The sequence below is a fragment of the Pseudopipra pipra genome, chromosome 14 (assembly GCF_036250125.1).
Source record: "Pseudopipra pipra isolate bDixPip1 chromosome 14, bDixPip1.hap1, whole genome shotgun sequence".
Lineage (NCBI taxonomy): Eukaryota > Metazoa > Chordata > Aves > Passeriformes > Pipridae > Pseudopipra > Pseudopipra pipra.
Genome location: NC_087562.1, coordinates 18,701,265 through 18,721,592, shown reverse-complemented (window position 1 = coordinate 18,721,592; position 20,328 = coordinate 18,701,265). Strand labels below are relative to the sequence as shown.

The window sequence follows — 20,328 nt, the reverse complement described above, 5'->3', positions numbered from 1 at the left end:
GCTGGGGAGAGGCAGGTTAGATGCTTTCTGTTGTCCCCAGTTTTTGAGAACAAATCGAAAGAACTTGCTGAGTTAAACCTCAGCCTACAAAGACTTTTCTGTACAACACCTGTGTGTAAAACTGCAGTCTATTTGCAGCTTGAAAAGCAAAGCATTGTATTAAAAATTCTGTGCAAATTTGTAGCTTACTGGTCTATTAAACCACTTGCTTTGGACAACTTTAGAATGGCAAGAGATGCTGTCCTGTGAAAGGGTTACTCGATTTGTCCACAGAAACAGTAGGAAATTTTTATGTAGGAGTTGCCTCTTGGCTTAAGCAGGGAAGTTCTTTTCAGCACAGGTATGGTGTAAACAAATTTTAGGGAAGAAGTGGGGATGTGCTCTCCTGCAGGGAGGCAGGGAGGAGAGCAGGCTCATTCAGGGGTCACAGCAGCAGAGCAGATTTTGAATTCTCTGCTTTTGACAATAAACACTGTGTTGAGTTGCTGTCCTGTACACAGGCAGTGCCTGCAGCAGCTGCTGTGGCAGCAAACATGCTGTGGGCATCCCTGTGGTCTAGCACTCAACACTGGCCCTCCTGCCTCAAGTGTGTGCCAGCTCAGCAGTGCACAGGGCCTCCAATTCCCCCTTTCCTCTTCCACCACTTCCAGTGCCTGTGCCCAGTGAGCCCAGATCTAGAAATGTTTTGCGTAATATTGTCCACTCCTTCCCATTCCACTATTCCTGGCTTAATGAACAACCCAAGACACAAGGAAAAGTCTCCGGAGAACAACATGATGTAAAATTTCCCACCATCTTAAAAATTTATTGCTGAAGAAACTGTGCTTGGATATATTTTTAAAATGGAAATCAATAATTTAATGCTGTTTAAAATATATGAATGTAACTTTAAATTAATCAGGTTTTTGTGTACATTGCTTGGCAAACAAAATATGTCTCAAGGGGCTTTGTTTTGTTAACAAAGCTCGCTTCCCCTTTCTTTTTTTTTACCCCAGAAGCAGCTTTTGAAAAGGCTCTTAATAACATTTCCATAAAGCTGAAGCATTCCCTTCGTCCTGCCTCCACCCCTATGCATTTTGAAGCAGTCATAAGCTCAGCTTAAGTGTCCTCCTGTCTGGTTTTTAAGGGTGTGAATATTCAGGCCAAACTTGCCTTCCAAGGTCTGTGGAGTGCAGGTCCCTGCCCTCAAACTCATCTACTGCAACCGTTTCGCTTTCACAGAAAGAATGAAATACCTGTTGAGTCAGAATGTGTGGCTGATAGGGATGTGCAAAATTCAGCCTGAACCTCCTGTTGTGTTTAATTTAGTGCAAGGACAGGATCTTAGATCAGCTGTATCCCAAGCGAATGCCACACCTGTCAAGCCACAGAGCCTCCTGGATCTCTCTATTCCTAAAGTTGCCATCTGGGGTCAAATAAAAAAAGTGGGTTTTCGACTCTTTGTGGTAAGTGAAAGCAGCAGCTTAACTACTCTGGTTCTAACTCCTGTGGTAACTAAAATCAGAAAAAACTTGGCTAAAACCTTTAAACTCATCTAAGGTTTAAAAGCTGATAATTGGTGTGTCTTCACAGAAAATATGGGGAGGCCCAGCTTTACCGCTCTGCCTCGTCAGGCATTATGGATTTCAGCATGTTAACATTCACCACTCACATTTCTGTGCAGAGCCTGTCAGCTCTGGGGGATGTGATAGTGCCCAAGCCCCAGCAGGGGCTGGTGGGGAGGCAGGGAGCCCAGGAAGGAACAGAATGGTGGGAGCCCTGGTGCCAGGGCCACAGGCAAGTGCACAGTCCAGTTGTGTTCCTCTCCCTGCCAGTCCTGAGGGTAATCCTACCTCTGGTTCCTCTAAACAACTCATGTTTTTTCCTGTGTGAGTGGAGAGCAGCAGGATGAAAATACAGTTTTAGACTTCTGATAAATTGCTCTGTTTCACCTCTCCCTGGTTTAAGTAGTGAGATTGCAATGAATTCAGCTGCTCTCAAAGACAGCCCCATACTGAGAGATATCTGTTCCATTTTATCCTAGCAACTCAAAGACTGGGGTATTTTCATACTACCTTAAACTTAATTTTCTATCTGCCTGATATGTGGGCTCATTCTTATCCTGGTTTTAAGGAACCTCCACATTTTGCTCATTGCAACAGTTTTTGGAAACCAGGTAGAAGAGGTAGAGTAGGAAAATGCTGGAGTTATAGATACTAATTCTGGTAATTTTTGAAGTGCATTTATTTAGCTGCATATTTTTGGCAGCATCTGATGAATGAGGTTATTAGATCAGCTGAGTGCAAGGGTCACTATAAATGAGTGTAGAAGAGGTACTTCTGATGCCATCTGCATATACTCTTGAATTTAGATGAAAGCAACAAATGAGCTTATCTGTAGACTACTAGACAGGAAATTATTAACTGTCAATCATGTGTCTCAGGTTGATGCTTGGACACCTCATCTTCTGCTCCTGTTTGCACAGAGTTTGACATATTATTGATCCATTTAGCATTTTGATATTAGCAAACATGTATGTCTAAAAGAAATGGTCCAAAATGTAAACACAGAACAGAGATTTGTGTAGATGACACAGAGCAGGCAAATGTTTTTGACTGACAGAGCGTGCCTGACTGACATCACATATCTGAAATGAAACCATATGGTAGGACAGTTGTTCGGTTTTTTTGTTATAAATAAATAAATAAACAATCCCCTTTCAGGAGAAATATTTTCTAGTATTAAGCCAGAGGGAACATTTCCTTGTAAAGCTGGTTAACTTGTACAATGTGCTCTACACTCTGAAAAATGCACAACCAATTCTTTGTATCAAACTGTGGTTGACATGTAGAGCAGCAATATTTGGCATTATTTGGTAATTTACCTACTTTAACATTTAGAAATTACAACTATTTACAGGACTTAAACTGTGAGCTATTAGAAGACAAACATCCATCTGGGAGCATAGCGAAGAAACCAAAATGATGCATTGAAAATATTATCTAATATGAATTAATTCTAAGCCAAGTGTGGCAAAAAATTGCCAACATCTCATCCTCCCATGTAGCACTGACTTGTAAACTATAATCACATCTGTTGTGTTAGTATTTGTAATAACTATGCTTGTGATAAATGATCACATCAAATTTTAATAGCTTTCCTAATGTTCACAAGAATGATTGCATAATGAGGTTACCTTCTCTTAAATTTATAGTGTGAAAAATGTTGTGTGCAGTGTTCTGCCCAAAGTCAGCTTCCCAGCAGAACAACTTTCTAAACAACTACTTTGCAGCATCAATAGAATAGTGGAAATAGGAAGCACAAGAAACAAACTTCTCAGAAAAATCTCCTTAGTGAAGGAGGTAGGGACTATGAGCATGATGTATTCTAGCATGCTGGAGAGGCAGGAGCTTATTTGGAGCTTTCTTACTACAACTCAGTTCACAAGGTCTATGTCAAAAGCAAAGTAAAAGACAATAGCAAAATCAAATCAGGAGAATAATGAAAAAGTAATGACTCCTGCTCTTCTGTAAACTCAAATCACTGATTCTTCCACTGTCAGAAACTTTTTTGCACTATATATTCTGTCTATATCATTAATACCTCCATGTTTTTGATGAAATCATAGCTAAAATATATCACAGGACCAAAATGTCTGCAAGAAGTCCTTTGAATTTCCTAAGTCTTTCATGTATCTTTAACCTGCACTAAGCACAGAGGGAGGGATTACACAGGATACATTGGAATGTCCTGATGGCTTAAGAAAATGTGGCTGCCACCACATACTGGCCAGTCTGACCTTTCTGTGCATTTTACTTCCACAGGACTTACCTGTTCTGTGTGTTGTTTGATTTTCTGTAACGTACAAATTTTGCAACAACATTCCCTAAGTCTTTCAAATTTAATTCTTTATGGGCAATTTTAGCCCTTGTCAGAGACTATCTGATAATCTGAAGAGTTGTCCTATAACCAGGGTGGTGGCTGAGACCTTCCAACACATTTCTCAGAATCCCAGAATGTGCTGAGTTGGAAGGGACCCACAAGGACCATCCAGTCCAACCCCTGGCCCTGCACAGGCCCATCCCCAGGAGTCACCCCCTGTGCCCCAGAGGATCATCCAAACCCTCCTGGAGCTCTGGCAGCCTTCGGGCTGTGCCCACTGCCCTGGGGAGCCTGGGCAGTGCCCAACCAGCCTCTGGGGGAAGAACCTTCTCCTGAGATCCAACCTGAGCCTGCCCTGACACAGCTCCAGCCATTCCCTGGCTGCTGTCCCTGGTCCCCCCAGAGCAGAGCTCAGTCCCTGCCCCTCCTCTGCCCCTGCCCAGGAATTGGAACTGCACTGAGGTCTCCCCTCAGTCTCCTCTGCTCCAGCTGAACACACCAAGTGCCCTCAGTGTCCTCACACAGCTTCCAGTCAAGGCCCTTCCCCATCTCCGTGTCCCTCCTTTGGACACTCTCCAATGGCTCAATCCCTTCCCTCCATTGTGTCCCCCCAAACTGCCCCAATGTTGAGGTGAGGCCCCCCCAGGGCAGAGCAGAGTGGGACAATCCCCTCCCTGGTGCCCCAGGACAGGGATGTCCCTCCTGGCTGCCAGGGCACTGCTGACTCAGGGACAACTGGCACCACCAGGACCCCCAGGGCCCTTTCCTGGCTCTGCTCTCCAGCCTCTCATTCCCAGTCTGTCCGTCCATCCGGGGTTGCCCCATCCCAGGGGCAGAATCCAGCACTTCCCCCTGTTGAACTTCCCATGGTTGGTGATTCCCAGCCCTCGGATCTGTCCAGGTCTCTCTGCAGGCCCTCCCTGCCCTCGAGGGACTCCACAGCCCTTCCAGTTCTGTGTCATCTCCAAACTTGCTCAGTGTCCCTTCCAGTCCTGAGTCCAGGTCATTGCTGGAGATGTTGGAGAGCACAGGGCCCAGGATGGAGCTCTGTGGAGCCCCACCAGTGACAGGTCACAGTCTGATGTCACCCCAGCCACTGTCACCCTCTGTGCCCGAGCCCTGAGCCAATTGCTCACCCCCCACAGGGTGTGTTTATCCAGCTGTGGGCTGGGCAGTTTGTCCAGCAGCACACACTGCCTCAGAGGATCCTGCCTTACCCTTGGTGCAGAGAAAATGAACAGGGATAGCTGTGTGTACTCAGTGGATCAGCTCCTGATCCCTGTTAGACCAGTTTATATCTAGTTATTTATACTGGTCTAAAAAAGATCACAGTCTGGTGGCTTGATCTACTCTGTGCAGTACTAGGAGAAGCTGAATTACCCAGTAATTTGGGTCCTACTATATATGTCACAGAGAATCTGTGCAAATGGTTTGGTTTTAGTTTGGCAATTCAGTCCTGTGTTATTTAGGGGCTGTAGTAATACTATAATAAAGTATAGGAGCAAAGATCAACAGCTGATGCTCCAACACTTAAGTATACCTGCTTTCTACAGTCCTGGAAATATGTGCTTCTTTATGGTGTTACACTCAGAAAAGCCAGTCAAATGAGCACTTGGGTTGAAAAAGAAATGCTCAGGTACAAAGAAAAGGAGATAATCCTGGGTTTCCTGGGCTTCCTGGGCTTCCAAAGCATATTCTAAAATGCTGAGAAATAGTCAATGTCACATCTTGCTGGTGTAGCTCAAATACAGTGACTAAATACGACATAAAATATTATACTTATGATATAGATTCTTCAAATGTAGAGCTAGGTCAAGACATTAGGATGGTGTGAAAACTGTTGAGGCAGGATTAACTTAGCAGCTGCACTGTAGCAGGGAGGGACCACAGCAGCAAAGGACCACAGAGCAGGAAATTCAGGACAGCAAATGCCAGTGCATGCCTGTTGTCTGCATGTGGATAGAGCCATTGCCATGGCTGTGGGGCTGCCATTCATCCCCTGAACAGGGCACTGCCACGTGCTGCACAAAGTCTATGCCCTGGCAACTGAGCAAATTAAGCTGGCATATCATTTATCAGCCTGCTGATTAAATCCATTCAGCTCAAATACATTAAGGGACAAAAGACCTCTCACTCTTTCTTTAGAGTTTGATTTGTGAATGTGTGTGTGCATGTGCAAATTACAGATACACACATGGCTTTCACACTTGTGGATATAATATGTTGCAGTACATTGCATAGCCTGCTGGTGAGTCTGTTTATCATCATTTTCCCTGAGGCCCCACTCATCTCTTAAGGACTTATTTTTACTTTCCAAACCACTGAACTGCTCTGACTAACCAACCTCATTTAAATTAATCTGACAGATATGAAAATTTCTTCCTTTTTGCAGCCCCAAACCCAGCTCAGTTGTGCAGCAGCAGCTTCTTTTTACATTTAAAATGCTATGAAAAAACCCACTGATATCTTAGAGCAGGGCAAGCTGGCAAACCTGATGTCCTCGGGGTGGTCCCTTTGGCATGCCCATACTGAGCCTAGTAAAGACTGGCTTTGGCCAGGCTTGCTCTTTCACCTCAGCTCCAGACTTGCATATGGATGGCCAGGACAGGAGTATTCTCTGTAGACCAATGCATCACCAAGCAGCCAAGACTGCCAGTTTTGGGGCACAATAGAGTAATTTATAATTTCTGGTCCTGCTGCTCTTTCAGGGGAGTGCAGAGACATTCCAAAGCTGGGACTACTTTTAAGTTGGGGTGGTCAGATGGAAATGGGCCAGATGCACTGGGGGGAATTTTGGAGGCTTAAAAAAAATAGAGGCTATTGCTGTGGAAGAACTAGGAAGGAGAAGAAGGCACATGGAAAATATCAGAAGGGGGAAGCAATGGCCTGATATCAATAGGCTGAAATCTGTAGTGGCTCACACACTCATTTGCTGTGTGTGTCCCTGTGGCAGGGTTTGCTGTGGAGGAGGGACACACTCTGTTGCTACCAAGCAAGGAAGCTCCTACTTACTAATTTTTCTTTTTGGCTTACTGATGCCAAAAATCCCACAATTAAATTCTGTTGCATTACTTATCAACCTGTTATTTATTCCTGTTGAATTTCCTAGGCTGCCTGTGGTAGAAGTTGCCGGCAGAGTGCCCGTGGTGATGCCAGCACTCCCTGGCTAAGGGAGGGGCACTGGCACTGCTGGAGCCCCCCAGCCCTGTGTTGTGCTGCCAGCCCTCCCTGCAGCCCCTGGGTGGGGGAATCCACAGGTGAGCGAGTTCTTCTGGTGACAGCTGGGCACTGCTGGCACCGGGCCAGGTGGCACCAGCTCTGTTCCCCTTGGGAAGGGATGTGACATGATTGATCAGCACTGAGAGCCTTTGCCTGCACTTCAGGATTGCTTGTTACTTTATTCCATATCTCACATTTTTGGGAGTGCAGTCCCGCTAATTGAGCCACCTCTTGCTTGTTTATAATGAATTCAGAGTGCTTAAAAAAAATACTTAATATTTCTGCTTTTTGGCATCCTCCACAGATGGAACAAGGGAGGTTTGGGATGCATGAGCATTAGGACTAAAATCAAGCAGAGAAAACATGTTATCAGCCCTATTTTCAGTCATCTGAGAAAGATTTTATATAATTGACTATCCTACTGGTTGTCTGATCTCAGTTTTTCTAGAGATTGTCTTCAGAGGGAGCAGAGGGTCATATGTGAATGCCTTTCAACAAGGAGATCAAAAGGCAAATCTCTAACAGCAACACTGTCCCTTCACTAGCAACAGTGCCACTTGTTCAGCAGAACATACACCTAATTTCAGCAGTTTAAAGAGAAAACAAAAACTTGCCTCTTCCCCTTCCCCCAACTAATTTTTTTTTAATCTTCTGGATCACTTATTTTGGGTGGGAAACAAAAAGAGAAAAAAAAAATCATTCTGAGCATGGAGTGTTTTAAAGAATAGGTTTTAGTTTAGCATCTAAAATACAGGATCTTACAAGGCAGTGCTAGGCAACTGCATCTTTGCTTATTCCTCAGCTTCAAAGAACGCAAAATAATCTGGTTATCACAAATAACCAGTTGAAGATGGAGAATTTCTGTCTTTATCTACCTACATGGTTCAAGAAAAATTTGTCTCTGTATAATCTGAAAATAGCTAAAAAAAAAATTAAAAAAAAAAAAAAGGGAGACAAGATGGCTTTGTGCTGGCAGCACAAAACTGGAATTTTGATTCTTGACACTGTTTCTTCAGAAATCCCACAGTTTTTCTGTGTAAAGCAACCAAATGACTGAGTTTGCTTCCTTCATTGGTAGTACTGGAACACTCACGGCATGTTTGCAACGCACGTTGGCAAATCACTTTGAGGGTCTCAGACTGGAAGTGCCATTAGCACATAGTACTGGCATTAATTATGAAATCATAATTGTGCTCTGTGAATATCTCACCTGCAAACCCAGGGATTTTGGATGGCTATCCCCTCGAATAAAGCCTGCTTTAAACAGGAAGTCTTAAAGTCAACTGTTCGGCAAGGGTGGCTTTTGGAGATATGTTCATGGACTGAGGATGGATTTTTGCTTCGTGGATTTAGAGTAAAACTTCCAAAAGATTCTAGAAATTTGGGATATCCCTGTGTAACTGAGATGGTACTGATGTGAGAGATATTTTTCCTTGTGTTACTGCAGTACTGCCCTGAGCTGATCTATCCTAACACGCCTGTCTGTAAGCATCATGGAGATAAGTCTGTAAGGTCTATGTTCCTTTGAAGCCAAATGAACCTAATACAGAATGTATTTTTAAAAGCCTTCTCCCCTTTTTAAATTTTTTTTCTAATTTTTTTTTTTAGGGATAGCATTAAATTTTTTCTATTTTCAAAAATGTGGGGAAATCTAAAAGCTGGATGGTGCTTCTTGCAACAGACATTGTATTGGTGTTACATAAGGAGAAGAATTACACATTGAAGATGGATTTTAAAAGAAAAGCTTCGTTTGGATATGTAAAGATATATTTCAGTGTTTGTTTCAGTACGGCTAATGAGCTTTAATGCAAGTGTTAAAAAAAATCATTCTTTTAAAACTCTAATTTTTGTTTCTTGCTACATATCACAAAACAAGAGAGAATTCATGAGTTTCATTGGGTGCCCTGAGCCTTAGGTTCTTCCAGGGCAAGCTGGAGAGAAATATTTATTTCACATATACTGCAGATGCTTAATTAATTTATGTTTGGTGGGTGCTTTCAGCTCTTTGGATAGAAGGGTAAATATTCCTATTTCAAACTCATATTGAAGAAGAACAATCTTTTTTTCTCTGTAATTCATGATCTGTTGAGAAACACTTTTCTCCTAAGCAGAGGATGGAAGGGAATGTGTCTGTGCTTTTCAGCCCCTCAGTGGGAGCTGGGGCTGAGCAGTAGCTTATGTGACAAGAACCAATATTTTGCACCCTTAGCACAGTAAAGATAATGAATAAATACTTTGTAGAGAGATGTGAAATGTTCACAGTCACTCAAAGCCTGCAGTAGTTTGTTTTGCTAGGAATATTTTGTTCTTCAGTTTTGTGTCAGTACTATGAATGGACAGAAACTCAAACACTATCGTTCAAGCACCTGTTATGCAGATTTCTCCCTTTTCTTCCTTCTTTTTGGAACTGCCCCCCTGAGCAATTTTCTGACACCAAAGCCTTCCAATATCTCTAAATGTTGCTGACTGAAAAAAACAAACAACACTGTCACATTTGGAAAGTCAAAGCAGAAAAGTGTCTCATTTGTAGAGCGATTCATTTCGATTTTCATCTTGCTGCTGTCACTGAGGATACATGAACAACAGCAGTTGGTATTATCAGGAGACCTAAGCAGACCTGTTTTGTTGGCTGACTTGACAGCTGTTCCGTGAAAGAGATTCATGCTCACAAAATCAAAAAAGTATGAAGACCAGATTTTCTTTTTAACCCTTTCTTGCCTCACTGTACCTGTGTTATGCTTTAATGAAAAATCAAAGGGAAGGATCGGGTTGCTGTGGAAAATAGCAGAGGGACTTAGTTTAGTAAAGTGCCACTTGTGTCCTGTGTAACATTCCCTAAAGCAGTGTCTTTGGCATTGGATCTGCACATCTGTGCAGGGAAATCAAACACAAGGGCCTGGTTCCCCTGTTACCACAAGCTGCACATAGCATGGAGGAGGTTTATGTTCTTCTCAATGATCCTTTTGTCGGGTAACCTGGATCCTTTTGTCAGGCAGCTTTTTTCCTTTAGATCAACAAATGTGCAAATATTTTTAAAAGTCTACTAGTCTGCTTCCTTTTAATTTTCTGCTTTCTATTTTTGAAAAAAATTTATTATTTCAGCAGATAGTATTGCCAGGTGTTGGTGTTTTCTAAACAGTAAGGATCTCCTATCATTGCAGGTTTACCTTGGCTGTTTTGAGGTATAGTTCCTAATACAGCATCTGTTTGCACATTCACCCCTTGATAGCAATGTAATTTATGCAGTAGAAAAGTTTGTCTCATAGTTATTTAGATGAGAGGAACCTTAATATCCAACTGTTTAATAAGAGTGGTACTGATGGCCCTGCACTAACACGCATTGGTGACAATCTTCCTTTAGCTCCTGCTGCAAGGCTCTGCAAGTTTATCATATGATACCATGAGGTGTCGTGGCTGTGAATTGTTATAGTCAAAGGGAAATAAAAGACTATGGAAATGAATCTCCATGAGAAAGTCAGACTTGACACAAAGCTGTGCTCCATCACAAATATATTTGCCTCAGCAATCACACTAGAAGGATGCCAGATTTTAGGGTGTTTAGTTAGGGCTGTGGAGGTTAGTTCAGACTACGTTGAAAACAAACTGTAAAATAACTGCAATATGTGAATGAAACTAGAGCAGTTTATTCCAGTTAGCCCAGCCAGTGGTCCTGAGTATGACTTTTTACATGTCTTTTGAAAGGTGCTGTCCCCTCACTCAGAGGCTGCAGGGCCACCACAGGGACGGTGAGGTAACTGATTTGGTCTGCAATCATTCACTGTGGTTATGATTAGTCATTTTAAATGAATCTGGGACTGGTGTCTTGGACTGCCTCTCTATAAATCTACTTTAATTATTTCATTAATTATAGATACTCTGTGTTAAGGCTGTGACATTGAAGCTTAGAAAACCTCCTTGAGATCATATGCAGAGATTTTGTCGGCTCTTTTGTGTTTTCCTGCATTGGGACATGTGTTAACTACAGCGTTTGCCCATGGATATGAACAGAAACCTCAGTGTACTTTTTCTACCAACATGAATGTGAGCCCAGGCTCTGCAGATCAGGGATGAGATCCAGCTGTCTAGCCTAGGAAAGCACAGAACCACTTTTCTCCTTGAGTATTACCACTAAAAGCCAGGGACAGGACTCCCCTTGTTAGCAAATACTGTTTCCATTAGTATGTGTTTACAGAACAAGTCTATTAAATATGTATTCAACATGTGCAGATGCTTGTAGGGAGGCGCAGATGCCACTTGTGTGAGATGACACTCAGCACTCATGAACCCCTGGCTCGTGAGCCACTGACGCCGTGTTAAACACTGCCTGTTTTCCACAGGACATTTGCTGTGGCTTGCAAAGCTGCCCCCAAGAACATTCTCAAACAGAAGAGCTCAAACTGATCGAATTACTCCAGTACTCAGCAGTGCCATCCTTCTGCTGCTGTCTGAAGAAAGAAATGACAAAGAGTTCTCTCTGGTGCTTTCTTACCTGCTCACAACAACAGAACCTGATTGCAATTATCCGAGGCTGCAGCTAGGAGTACTTTTACTGTAGATGAGTATAAACAAGAGTCCTTATCTTCTGTCATTCATTACCAAGCACGCACACCTACAAGTAGTTGCTTTTCATTATGAGCCTTACCCTGAAAAGTGCTGCTGAGCACCTGAGACCTTTTGTTTATTGGGTTGTTTAGGACATGCAGCGACTTTAAGCAGTGTTTGGATGTAGTGTCATATTATCTAATTATCTGCTGAGTAAGACCTAACAATGAGGTTTGAAATATGAAGGATGCAGAAAGGGAGGGAAACAAAACTGCTTTTAGAAATCTCTCTTTTCAAAGTAAGCCTCAGCTTATTTTTCCAGAGCTGCTGCTACTTATAGAAGTCATTCACCTGACTTTTCTTTAAATGTGTTAGTAAAACTAATTAATTACTTCAAGCCTAGCATGCCTGGAAGTGCTTTGCTATATACAGACCTGCAGTCACCTATTATCAGCTGTAATTACCAAATGCTATGCTTTTTTATCTAGGTTTAAGCGCTCATCCCAGGTTTTTCAGCCCAAAGGCTCCTGGGGCAGTTTATATGTTGATACCTCAGAGACCAAGTACCCACATCAAGTTTTTCACAACTTGTGAATTTCAGCAGAGAAAGAGGAGAGTCTGGCTCTGCTTGTACCTGTACCAAAGCACATTCTTCAGTTTCTCAGAGGTGCTTTTTTTTTCCATTTAAGCACAGACAAGACTATTGTTTCCAAGGAGTTGTGTGCAAAGAGCCTGTGCAAGCACACACACCTCACCTACCCCTCAGATGTGGGCACAGGAATTGGTTTACACTTGGGGAGAATGAAGGACTTGATTGTCTTACTAAGATTGGAATATCTGGTGGCAGTGGAGCCTGGATGTTTTAAACCAGCCTGCCTCTTGGAACTCCTTTTTAATTAATAAATTAGAGGTTAATTAATTATGGGATTTTATCCCATTTCCTCTTAAAAGTGGTCCTGCTGAGATTTTAACGTGGTTAGAGTGAAGTCTAGGTGTTTTAAACAAAACCACCCCTTCCAACTCCTTACTCTTTTATAAATAAATTATGAACCAATTAATTACATTTTTCATATCCTCCCTGTCATCTGCTTCTTATACTCTGAAGATAGTTTGATACTGAGCCTCTGAATTTTTGTAATCTATTATAGAATGATTATAGAATTACTATTAAGAAATAGTACAGATCTGGGTCTCTTTCCTTGAGAGTACGATTTGCTCAGTAAGAGCTATAATATTATTTGATTTGCATAGTATGAATTAAGATTATAAATTCCTTTTATATTAGTTTTGTAGTATTTTTTTGTATCATATAATGACTACAGACATAAGACAATCTATTTTTGGGGGGGGGGTTGGTTTTGATTTTGTTTTGATTTTGTTTTGGGTTTTTCTTCTTTTTTTTTTTTTTTTCCTACAGAGACTGGCATGAGTGTGATGTGGTTAGTTGGGGAGGACAAGCTTACAAAACGAACCAAGCCATAACTTCAGAAATGCTGAAGGTGAAGCCTGGGAGGTTGAGAACCTCAAGATACCTCCAGTAACATTGGTATTTCCCTTGTTTTCTGCTCAGTAAATTCAAAAGCTGTAACATTAATGCTTGCTGATGGTTTCAACTACTCACATTCTTGCTCTCTGTATTGGAAGGGGGAAAATAATAAAATTAATTTTTCCCTTAATACCTATATGCACCCTCCTAACTTTGCCAAAATGCCAAAAGTTCTGCTCTCAGGTAGAAAAATTAGACAGTTAACAGGTTGCAGGGGTGTACATGCAGCTAACACATCATAGATCTTGTTGAGACTTTGCTGTGTCACAAAAAAAAGCAGCAAAGGTTTCAGTTGGGGACCACTGATCTTTCCAGCATATAAACTTTGACATAAATCCATTTCCAAATGGATATTCTAATACTTCAGCTCCTAAAGAAAGCCTGTGCATTTTCAAAAAGGACAAAGCAATAGACTCTGTTACCCACTTGGTTTATTAAATTACCTACTTGCCCGTAAATCCAGAATATTGATATTTAATTGTGTTTGATCATTATAAATTTCTCGATCTTTAAACTAATGCTAAAAATAGAGATGCACACTGAAAAACTAAGAATATGCTCTAGTCACTCAAAATAAATTGATCCCCAAATGCTCCGTGCTGTGTTATAGTGAGTCTCAGTTCTAGGTGTTTATCAGCTGAAATGCAAGTTACTGTTCAAACCTGTAGGATAACAGGGTAATAAATAGCGAGCAGGTGGGAAAAGACATCCTGTGTCTGATGATTACATGCGTTACAGTGGTAGTTCAGAGATGACTTTAATAACAGACAAGGCTGCAGCCTGCTGAGAGCTGTGTGACAATCCGTCCTTGACCAGGCACACGACAACCCTCAGCATCCTCCCGCAGTTCGGAGCCTCACACAAGGACAGTTGGCTGCTAAAAATAACTTAAGAGATAACAAACTAAAATATTAACGTGTTGGTGGGATGTGATGATTCCTGGGCCCGCTGAACGGCTCTGCCACGCAAATGATAAACCTCCAAGAGAGGAAGAGGGAATTAATTCTCATATTGCCACATTGAAACGGCTTAAATATGCACCAGAGCTATTTTGGGTGACCAGACAATTGCATCGTGCACGGCTGTGTGAATGTGAGCTGACAGGCTGCTACAGCAAAGTGCAATGCAATCATTTTTGGGCCTGAGCCAGGCATATCAATGGAATCACGGCTCCTCCATAGCAGCCCAGCGAAAGAAACGCAGAATGAGCATGTCATTTCATATTGAACAGAAGGCTAAGGGTCTAATGACTGCTCAGGGACCTCAGGCAAGGCTTCCATCAACACAGTTGGCCCCTGTTGTTTTCGAAGGAGCCGTGAAGTAAACACTAAAGCTGGAGGAATTTGCTGTGTGTCCCTGGGCCCATGTGAAGGCTGGCAGCACGCCTACACTTGCTGCTTGTTAAATATAGCAGGAGACCTTTCTTTTATGTCACTTGGGACAGCTATGAAAGTTAGGGTCCCTAGTTGAATTAATTTTAGGCTTTTAGAAGTTCTCCTAATGCTGCTGATAGACCTTCTGCACTATTGGTGCTTACATCTTCAGTCTAAAGTTTTAAGCCAGAGTGACACTGCTGTCATGTGCTAAAAAGTGAGGGAGTTCTTCCTTGTGCCTTGAGTGCAGAGAGCAGGAAAGAGTTGAGCCTGCCTAGTACTTCAGATTGCATTTGTGCAAGGATTTAACTGCTGAAGCAAAACCAGCAGAACAGCTCAGACAGTGTTATAATCTGTGTTGCATTGGAATTGCTTGTTGATTGAGAGGTTTGGGTAGCAAGGACTGCACTTCTGCAATGGAAAAGCTGCAACATCCTTAAGGTTCGTGGCACAAGCTCAGACCAGCTCATCAGCTGTGCCACACACAGAGGTGTTAACTTAGAGCAAGAACAGATAAAACCCACCAAGAGGATTATTTTTATCCTTCTGTATCTATATGTAGGGAGAGAGATGCAGGTATACATTTAGTTGACAAATAAGCTATCTTTGAGCTAATTTCCTGTATGGAAGTAATGATTTCTCTTCTAAATAGATTTACACTTTCTTTAACAAAGTACAAACAGTACAGGAAGAGCTCTACTGGTTTATTAACTCCTAAAGCACATTGCAGACAGCACATTGCTGTCTGCAAAACAAAACTTGGTGTAGATGACATAATTAGCCAAAGAGATCCAGCAGGCAACTAGCTCTCCTTAGCTTCCTGCAAGGACTTTAATGGATTTATAGTAACTGAAGATCTGATCCTATTATCTGTAATGTGTCAGGTAAATTTTAAACTGAATCTTCCAACGTATGTTCAGACAGGAATGCATGCTCCACTAAACAGCAGCCTGAAAGACATGCTTGTGTAAACAATTAGCTGAAAAAGGCAGCTGGTTAACAGGGTTTGCCACTGAGTAAGGGTGGGGATGGACTTGTACGAGGGAAGGCGTAGTTGCAGTGCTGTGTGCCTCACCAGGAGGGCAGGAATCTTGCATTTCTTAAAGAAAATCCATTGTTTCCCAGTAAAAGTTCACTAATTCCTGTTGGAGATGAGTGTCAGTGGTGCAACTTCAGGTCTGAGTTGGTGCTGCTGTGTTGCTGGGGCATTCCAGACTTTCCTTTTGCCCGTGTATTTTGCTGCTTTCTGTGGATTAACCAGGTGCATTCCATGTGCAGCCAGCTCTGAACTTGAGGCAAATTCCATCTTCCACGTGACCTACCCAGCAATATTCAAGCAGCATTCAATAGCAGCATAAATATTTTGAATTGATCTGCTTCAGATAACGTTTTATTTATATTTTGCCATTTGATAGCAGAACAAATATGATTATTCACTGTCTTTTTTACCAATAGCCTTTTTGTAAAGCTTGAAGATAGGAAAATCCTGAAACACATTTCTCTTGGATCATTTAACAACTCTGGGCTTGATCCTGTAAGCTGTAGGTAGTGCAGAAGCACAGCTAAGCCACTGGTAGGATTAAGGAGCATGCTGCCTTTATCTCAAAGAGCAGTAGGAGGAAGTTGATATTAAAGTCTGCTGTGCTTCTGGAGTCTGAGGATATTGCTGCCTGCCTAAGTTATTGTGAGCCAAGGGCTGGTGCTGGAGGGACAGTATTTCACTGCAATCACTGCCAGCCCTCCTGACACCCTGAGCTCCCACACGCCCTTGAAACCCAGTCCTTGCTTCTGGTGTTTTGTCTCAGCATCAGCAGGGGAATCTCATATCTCTAAGGACTGGTCCAGCCTGTGCATCCTTCTGTCCCTTCCCCAGTGGGAACTACCCCTGCCATTCCTGCCTGCCATCCCACCTGGGGCTGCTCTCTGTGCTCCAGGCTTGAGCAAACTGTGCTCCACAACAGACCTCAAGTTGGCCTTGGGAAAGGTGGAAATAATAATAATAACACAATACTACTAGTTGTCATGTTTTAAACATGATTTAAAAAAATTATTTAAAAGCCTGAGCTGTTTTCCAAATTCCTTGCTCAGGTGATTATGTGAGTAGTTCTTGTTTTATGTTTCATGAAATAAGTGTTCCACCCTCATCTTAACAGAAAAATATTAGAAATTACTGTAGGAAAAACCCCCTCTACTGTGTTAAGATTAACCAAATAAATAAAAAATAATTTAAAAAAACCTTGTTAATTGATACTAAGAGTTCAAATAGCCTTCAAAATTCTGATGCTATAGGTTTTTTATATCTTCAGCCAGGCTTTTAAAATGAAAACACTGAATTAAAAACAGCTTTAGAAGTGTAGAAGCTGAAATATAGAGCAATACCACTGAGGGGAAAAAAATTTTGCGATGAGGGAAGAAGGGAGAAGTGTAAGTGTTGTTTCTTTGCTTCAGCTTCTCACAATCCTTAGTCTGTTTACACAGAGAAGCTTTTCTGTCCTTATTGTATCACTCTGTAGTGTATTAAGTGTAAAGCAAATATCCACACTGTGTCACTGGTTTCCACGGGAGGAGGCACATGACTGAGGTTCAGCATGTACAACTACATTTGCAAAATCAGTGCTTCAGGCAAAGTCTTTCCAAAAAGGTCCCTGCGACGTGGTGTTAGATAATCTCAGATGTGCTGTGGATAAAGCTCTTTAGAAGGTATGGAAATGGGTTTGAAACCATATGAAATACACTTCAGAGATTCCCCAAAAAATGCAGGAGTCTGACGGGCAATAATTTGCCAGGCAGCTCTTGGTGGGGTGATGCTTTAAGGGTGATGCTGGAATTGCTCATCCAGTGTATCTGCTGCAGACTCGTCCATGGCAGGTAGTGGGGAGCTTCCAGCCCCAGGTGCTTTCAGCAAAAGGTTAAGAAAAAGTGTTCTGACAGCCCCAGAGCACGTGTCAGAAACGTCATTGCTGCTGCACAGAGGGAAGTGAGCGCTGCTGAAAATAGAGGGGACTCTCAGGTGTCCCTGCAACGTCGTTTCCATGCACACTTCACCTGGCCAGCTTTGGTTGCAGCCTAAGGCCAGGTCTGCTGAATCCTTCTGGTCAGGCTGTGGGCCATTTGGGAACGAGCAAACCTGCAGTGGGACAGGAGATCCTGCGTGGGGACGCCCGGTCAGAGCAGCAGTGGTTGAAGGATGTGCTGATGCACAGCAGTGTGGTTCCACTGGAGTCACAGGTTTAATGCATGTGCTACAATGGGCATTTCTGTTTGGGTTTTGGGTTTTTTGCAGCTGTACAGATATGCAAGCTTAAATGGGCTTGGGAACAAAACCTGAATGATACTGTAGAACAGTTATTATCAGCCGAAAAATGCCTTCATGGAATTTAAAAGGATTGAGAATCCCATGTAGGCTTCATAAACATAGGGAATGGCTTTTCAATCCTTCACATTTATGTATATCTTCTGTTGACTTTGTTAAATCCAGGGAAGTAGCACGTCTGTTCCTTGAAATGTCTGTTCCTTGAATAAAACCTGTAAGTAATGTCTGAAGATTCTGAAGATTCCAGGCTGGTTTTATAATATGTATATATATAATTATGTGAACCTTATTTTTAGTTACGTTAACACCCCTCTATATTCCTAGCAATTTACATGGACTTTTCCAGGGTATAAATTATAATGGAAAAATATAAATGAGAATCAGACTCCACGAGGATAAGTAAACTAAACTTGATAGCTCTATTAACTGATACTTTTTTTTACACTTACACATTGTCTTTCTCTTTTGCATTTTTTTTGATGGGCACACTCAAGAGGGCACAGGTAAAGAGTGGGTGCAGTCTGGGTGGGATTCTCTTGCTTGCCTCTCCTCCAAAGGCATTTCTCTTTCTTGTGAAAATAACCACTACTTCACATACATTTTAATTTCATGGATATTCAGAAGAAGCACTTATACTACAAACTGTAATGTAAGAAATGAATGAAACATGCTGCTCTGCTCTATCACTCATGTGGTTCCAGAAAAGCAAGAGAAGTGGCAGTAATATTAAAAAATCAATTTTTATTAAAACAGAATAGCTTTACTTTGGCTGATCTAAGCTGATTCAAGCTTTGGAAACACGAAATTGGATAAAGCCCAAGTTTTAAGTTTAATTGCTTTCTGGAAACTAACTTCACATGTTTGCAATGAATGAAATAATAAAAGTAAATTTAAGTAAATATTCTATTACAATAATGTAGCAAAAAGATTGGGCCTTGTAGGTCAATGGTTACACTTGGTGATCTTAGAGGTTTTTTTCAATCTTAATGATTCTATGAAAAACAGAAATAGATAGGGTAACTAGCATCAAAGCAACTGGAAGCGTATTTTCATGCCTTTATATGCTTTGAAAAGCACGTATATAGCATGATATGTATTGTCTCAGATGCCATTTTCATTCTTTGATGCTTTTTATATTAGATTAATAACACTGTGTGATTCGGGAGGCAGAAAAGAACGTACAGATACCTTTCAGAATGGAATCTGTGTTTCCATCTACAAATCCATGTTCTCACTGCAGTGTTTTATCCCCACAACCTCTGGAAAGTGAGTTGCCAGATAACAAGTAGTAGAGACTGTGGCATTTTCAGATGCTGATACCCTTTATACATTTGGGTTTGTTTGACCGTGTCAGGCACTTCCATGTTAAACAGTTAATCCCAGCTCGAAGCACCTTTTTTGGTGGTATAAAGTAAGGTGTGGTTGGGCTGAGCCCAGACTGCCACTGCCTTAGTTTTGGTGCATAATTCTGCAACCAGAACCTGGGCTGGTTCAAGCCAACCTTGGGGACAAAATGATACGCCTAGGAGGGTGAAACAGCTGGATGAGCTGGGCTTGCTATAACCCAGGAAAAAAAGTTATTTTTCATTTGTAACACTTTGGTAAACAACTGTCTGACTTTGCATTGGCAAATAAAATTTGTGGAGTTTTTTTGGCCAGCCAAAATGCAGGAACAGGGGTGTCTGGTAGGGAGCAGCAGCGTGGTTCTCCCACGGCATTAGCTGCCTAAACTGAACTCCAGCCTTGGCCTCAGATTTACTCTTCCAAAGTACATTATTTTCACAGAATTATTCAAAGTATTTGGTCAACGACAAGCAAATGTAGGATTATAAGGTAGAAACAAAGATTTTAAAATCTTTTTGTTATTTTTTAAAATTGCAGATTTCATATTCATTTCCCCTCCAATTTATCAAGCGTATGGTTAAGTAAACTTGCCTGTATGGCCATTTCTACAGTTAGAGTTCTTCAGTTATTAAATTAGACTGTGAATGTCTGTATGTATAAACAACTTTACTTTTATCCCCAGCACTTTTAGTCCTCAGCACCTGAAAGAGCCCAATGTGTGTGACTCCACAGCGCAGTGTGCCATTTGCACAAACGGAACTCACTAAATAAGAATCATTCTAATTAAAATGGCATTTTCCTAGAAGGATTGCTGTGTGTTGCTGACTCAGACTCGGAAATCTGAGGCTGCCCAGACGCGCTGCTGCCCTTCGGGTGCCTCCCAAAACAGCCCCAGTGTTCCATCCAAGACGCTCCTGGGAAAGTCATCCAGAAATACGACTCTGTAATGATGAGGAGCAGTTTGCTCCAAGTTCATAAATGTCAGCTCTTCCAAATTAGCGCGCGTCCCGTGGGTCGCACACGCTCCCATCTGCCCGGCTCTGGTGTGCCAGGAGCAGCAGGGAGCCCATCCCGCGGGTTCCCTCCCTCCCGGGTGCCCGTTCCCGCAGCCAGGCGCAGGCTGACGTGTG

General features: G+C 42.1%; 1 protein-coding gene across 1 annotated transcript in view; it reads right to left on the bottom strand.

Annotated features, from left to right (window-relative positions):
- Positions 1 to 20,328, bottom strand: part of CHST8 (carbohydrate sulfotransferase 8) — a 138,981-nt gene that overhangs the window by 100,118 nt on the left and 18,535 nt on the right. The gene's annotated exons all lie outside the window — the stretch shown is intronic.